The sequence below is a fragment of the Epinephelus fuscoguttatus genome, linkage group LG20 (assembly GCF_011397635.1).
Source record: "Epinephelus fuscoguttatus linkage group LG20, E.fuscoguttatus.final_Chr_v1".
Lineage (NCBI taxonomy): Eukaryota > Metazoa > Chordata > Actinopteri > Perciformes > Serranidae > Epinephelus > Epinephelus fuscoguttatus.
The window spans coordinates 32,271,915-32,277,914 of record NC_064771.1 but is presented as its reverse complement, the minus strand read 5'-3'; positions in this window follow the sequence as shown (position 1 = coordinate 32,277,914).

Genomic DNA, 6,000 nt, shown 5'->3' with positions numbered 1-6,000 from the left:
CTTTAGATCAAGAAATGTTTGACTGAAAGCACTAAACATTATCTTGGTTATAGGTCTGTGCAAATATTCGAAGACAGCAGTCTGTTGGCTACATAGGAGCCAACAGACTGCTGCAAAATGTGGTGTTGTTTTGTTATTGGGACCCAGAAAAGAGTCATGGCTCAAAACTTCAGTCCGCCACTGTAGTAAGGGTTATCATGTCCACCTCATCAGAAACTGGGGAGGTATTAAGAGGAATATTGGATTTCTCCATAACGCTAACTATTTAGCACATTAGCTAACGTTAGCTTCCATAGCAAAACAAACAAGTGTCGTCCTCCTTTGTAAGATTGGCTTCCTGTGACATCATCCATCCACTGAGTGAGAGCATACGGTCGGCCAGTCTGGGCCCGTTGGTCAGTGTTTACTTTTTCAAGTTACTCTCGAGGTCCCAGAGAGTGAGTGACCTGACATTAGGGCTGTCAACGAATATTCGAATTTAAATTCAAATTTGAAAAAAATGGACCTTCGAATGTGAAAATTGATATTCGATTGTGGAGGAAAAAAAACCACCACCGCAGCTGTCCTCTTTGCGAGTGGGCATTGGTCTGGGCCGCTGCACTGAACGCACTGCTTGACACATTCGCTCGCGGCTCGCGCAGAAAATAGACCAGACGCCGAAACGAACGCTGCAGGGCGCGAGCCGGCCACGGTGTGGATGACACAATCGGTTAACATTGGCGCCAAAAGGAAACTGGCTTCGCTTCTTGGCGCTTCGAGGCTATTCGCAGCACTTCCGCAGACGGTGTGGCCCTGGCGTGACGGGTCAGAGAGGGGGGGCGAGTGAGAGGTCCGCGGTCGTTTATAACGTAATGTTATAGATAATTGTTTTATGTGTTTTAATGTGTAGGTATGTAAATGTTTTCAAAGACGTTTATGTTGAAATAAAAATACCTACAAGTAGTTATGTTTCCTTGTATTAGTTTGCCCTCTTGTGGACATAATGCGGAAAAAAAAAAATTTGAATGGTTCGAACCTCGGAGTTATTTTTAGAAGGAATATTCGAACGTCATTTCTGAGCAATTTTGACAGCCCTACCTGACATGGTGCGTTTGTAAATTCAGTCTGACGCTCTACACTAAAATGAGAGCCCTGTTGGTCGAAGAAACGGAGCATTATATTCCTACATAAATTAACAAACAGTTGAGTTAATCACACATTCACTCCGCTTGGCACTCTGCTGCTCTTGAGAGTGCAGTGCTCTGGTTAACAAAAAAGGTACATTCGACAACACTCTATTACGAACTCTCCTGTTTGTGTTCAGTATTTCTGAACGCACCAAATGTATAATCTTCCTCCATTGTCCAAAACAAGCCAACAGAACTTGCTAGCTAGTGCTAACTAACATCTGTGGAGAACTGTTTTGCCTCCAGCTAAGCCCCGCCCACCAAAAAGCGTCACACTGTTTATACAGTAAAAGGTAGTTGATTTAGAAACATTGACTGCTGCAGCTTTAAAGTCCTTTTATTTTCCTATTTATAATTTAAGGAGGGAGTAAAATTGTGCACACTGCTCTGTGCAGGTTTTCTTTGTGTCATAATACTGATTACTGTAAGTTCTACATGACTGCAACCTAATCAATACAGCTAAATCAATGTGCGTGGAGCTTAGGTTATTGTGTGATCTACAGACACTTGAAAAATCTTACCTTGCTCTTACATCCCAGTGACCTTAGTGTTCAGATGCCTCCATGAAACCAGACTCCAGACTCACACTGGATCCTTACAGTCAGGAGACACGGGTGTCTTTGTTGTCCTATAGGTTAGACTGTCTGGCAGCCATGACACCTTTATGACAGCAGTCTGATCCCGGTGCACTCTGGGAGCCCTCGTGTTGATGGATGGTTCCTCTGCTGCCTGATGCCAGTGCCTCCGGGACCATTTCCCCATTGCTCCTGAAGCAGCGGCTGTTTGGACAGGAGACCTGCGAAGTAGGAGCGTGAACGAAGGCCTGGTCACAATGACTGAATGAGCTTCTGTGTTTGATGGAGGGGCTCACTGGTTGCACCAGAGGGTTAGAGGTTCTAGATGTGGGATTGGTTTACCACGATACAAAGTCCACTGTTGAACAGAGAGGGTGAGAAGCTGCTGATGTGTTTGAGTGACCTGTTTTTATATAAACATGTTTTACTGATGCTGTGACATAAACGAGACTAAACTGGACATCAGGATTAGGATCCTTTTAAGTCACGTTGATGGAGCAGCAGCTCTGAAACTTAACCTTCACAAAATGTCGTCTCACTCATCAGTCCAGGTTCTGGGAAGCTTCTGTGCTCTGGAAAATCTGAATCTGTGATATATAAACATCAGTGATCACACGCTATCGACTTATGGGAACATTTCAGATGGATGGACACTTCTCTTGGCAGGAAACAGGTAAAACAACCATTTCTGCAAAAAGGGTTGAAGTACTTTATAATGAGGGTGACCTTGATACAGTATATGATGGAAAGATTCTTCAACTAGCACTGGTGCTATTTTCCTGTTCTATTATCTGGTCTCTGATTTAATCCAAAACAATCATCCTGCTTTAGCGTTCAAGCATCCTCAAGAGCCCGAATGATGGCATTGGTTATTTGTTCGAACCAAGCAGTGCCAGAAACTGCAGTTCCTCTAATGGCCACTTGAGGGTGGCTCCAAGAGCAAATCAATCCCCACAGACCCCCATGTTAAAATGCCCAACTTTACAGCAGAAATAAACATGTTTACAGTCTGATACGAAACACAGTTTGAGTCTCAATAGCTAATTTCAACATTCATGACAACTGTACGGGAGATAAATTTTATATTACTTACCTTATTTACATTTTATTAAGGCTTAAAGTTAGTATATTTAAGGGAGGGGCTGCTTGAGTGACAGAAAGTCTGTGAGACGTTGCTACACTCAGTGAGTCGGATCCACCCCTCATCCCAAACCAAACCCCAGGAACAGCTCTGAGCTGGGAGACGATCTTGACTTAGGGTGTTTTCACATCTATAGTTCGTTTGCTCTGGTCCATGTCTGCAACCAGTTTGTTATAATGTTGCATACTGCCTCAAGTTTGGTTTGTGTTCAGATGGCAACGTTTACATGCAGACTAAAATCTGTGATGCTCTCCTATTGGGCAGAATTTGATGCTGGAAAACAGAACTCCTGGTATGTTCTAGAAATAGATTGATGCACCATTTTCCAATTTCACAATAAAGGGACATTGTACATTGTTTGTGTTTATCACTTTAGGCAACCGAAACCGTGTTGACCCAACAAAGTCAACAAAGGCACATGTCAAGACAGTCCAGGAGGAGATGCGCATCAATGCTCCAGAACTGTGACATATCCATCAGCTGAAATTATCTCTGAAGATCCATCAGGTATGCCCCTGGTCTTCGACAGAGCCGACACCTGTTTGCACTGAAGTAAATAGGGAGGACAAGCATAGGCTCTTCCATAGCCAAAAGACACGCACAGTGCACATTGCAGTTGGCTACGATTGAATCCAGAAACAGTGCAATGTTTCTCCAGTTGGTTCGGATCAAACTGGGAACATGTTATCACTGCAAATGATCACTTCTGAACTGTACAAGAGTTCTTTTGTAACCAGACAGGGACCACCTCTTAAACAAGGTATTGGTCTGTTTCTTTTGGTCCGCAACTGAGTGTGATTGTTGTGTTCACACCTGCCCAAACGAACCACACCCAAAAGGGTAAACACTCCAGGGTTTGATTCAACCGAACTACTGGCCACTCTTGGTATTGCATGATCATGCGACACATGCTGGCCTACACTCACCACAAAAGGAATGGCTGTGAAGCAATGAATGTATTTTTCTGAGCATAACAAACAACCAAAAATGACAATTTGGGCCACTTTAACCTATAAACAACAACCTAAAGCCTCTGAAGCAGCATTTTACATGAAGTAGGCTACTCACTGTTTAACGTGCACCTGATACCTCTCAGGCTTCACAAGAGCATCAACGTGAGTATGTCGTGTGTAGAGTCATCCAGTGGGCCGGATTGGAGCCGTTAGCAGTGGTTTTGGCCCGCAGGACGTATGTTTGACACTCCTGATTTATATGATCAGAATATGATCCAGTCCAATAAACTTGGAAAGGCTGGAAGATAAATTGCCTCACTTTTTCAACAACTTAGTGAGCAACTTTTATGGGGATGAATGTGGCGCCATCTTGGAACGCAGTATCCAGTTTTGTTAGTACATCCATGGCTCAGACAACCAATATACTGACTGTCTGTACAAACACTAGCTGTAGCCAACTCATAACAATCTCGGGTCTTTCTATGTCCTCCAGTCTCCTTTCTTTGTGTCTCTGTAAGTTTATGCAGTGGAGTTATACAGCCTTGAGACACATGCAAAGAATTTTTATCTAACGTAGACACGTCTTTGACACCACCTGTGGCAAATCTGTGTCTGTTGGTGCCCACATGCATTGACTTAATCTGCAATCACATTGCCTCTAACTTCACTTTGTATTCAGTCTGAAAACAAGTTAAGCCCCTTTTCCAACTGGAGGAAAAAACCCACCAACACCCACTAACATCTGGCTTTTGTATTTAATAGGAAAGGTTACAATCAGAATTCACTCCAGGGACAAATGACTCTGCAGTAGTCACAAGTATTTATCGGCTCTAACTCCGATCAGCTCGGATCAATAGTGATGGAAGCATGACACCCAAGTGGACGTGCTAATTTTGCCGCATTATCGGCATGATGCAGTTACACTCAACTACAAATTCAGTCCATCTTTGTTGAAGCAGCATTTAAACTTTGTTCTGAATTAGTCTCCACTGAGTTTGAAAGAGAGGCTGAATAAGTAACACTAAATAAAAAATAAATAAATAACCACTTGCCGCATGGTCGTCTGGTAATGGGAAAAGAGTCTATCATCTATTTTTAGTGGGTCTTTCTGCATTTAAAAAGCCTGTATGTATGTGCTAATTTTGGTGAAAAAAAGATATTAGAGGCAACACTGAAGTCCTCAGAACATGCTTTGTGTCCCATCAATATTTGTTTTTAATATTAAGTAGCAGTTTCCGTACACTTAACTAAAGAAGTGGCAGATCAGGAAATGCTCATATAAGTAGCTTTTGTAAAGGTCTTACAGGTCTATCTGGAGGGCACTTTCACTGACGACTGACTTCTTTTTGTTTACGTGAGAGGACTTCTTACTAAAGGCCTGAAGGTATCAGAAACACGAATGTGGACTCGGCGATGTTTGATTGTTTTCCTCTGGTTTTGTTGATGTCTTTGAAGCAGACAGTGAAGCCTCACTCTGCAGCTTTCATGCTGTGCGCTTTCTGGTGAACAAGGCCCTCTCTATGTTCACTTTGCTCAGCAAACAGTGTGATTGAGTGGTCCTCTGTGTGATGATTTGCAGAGTCAAACTGCTGCTGGATTTCCTGGCTCCACACCAGGCAGGACACAGCAGGTCAGAAGTACCAACCAGAGGGAGCCATAGACCGGAGTCCCACGGCCTGAGGTTCTGGTATCCACTTCGCTTAAGACGCAACATCCAAAGGAGCCTTCGCAGGAAGTCTCAGATAATTTAATGTTGTGCAGCTCCTCAACTTTGGCCCGTCCTGACTGATTGTGCAATGGAAATTGAAGATTTATAACTCCTGAAGGAGTCGCTAATCACCGGAGACGAGAGGCTTTGGGGGGGAAGGATGAGCAGAGGCGGGCTGCATGAGTGTCCAGCGCTGACTACCTCTGACCGGCTTACCCGTCGGGCTTGTTCACTCACCCACAGGTACACAGACTGACACGCAAGCTCACACACATGCAGACATGCTCACTGTGACATGACACGCATGCAAACACACGCTGCTTGTATGCCTCCTTCAACACAACGGCCGTCTTGGGAGGATGTGTGGAAGACATCGCATATTTCCTCCTCCCTTTCTTTGCTGTTTCTGTCTTGCATGTGTGAGCGGCTGGAAACAGACGCAGAGCGGCTAAAACAG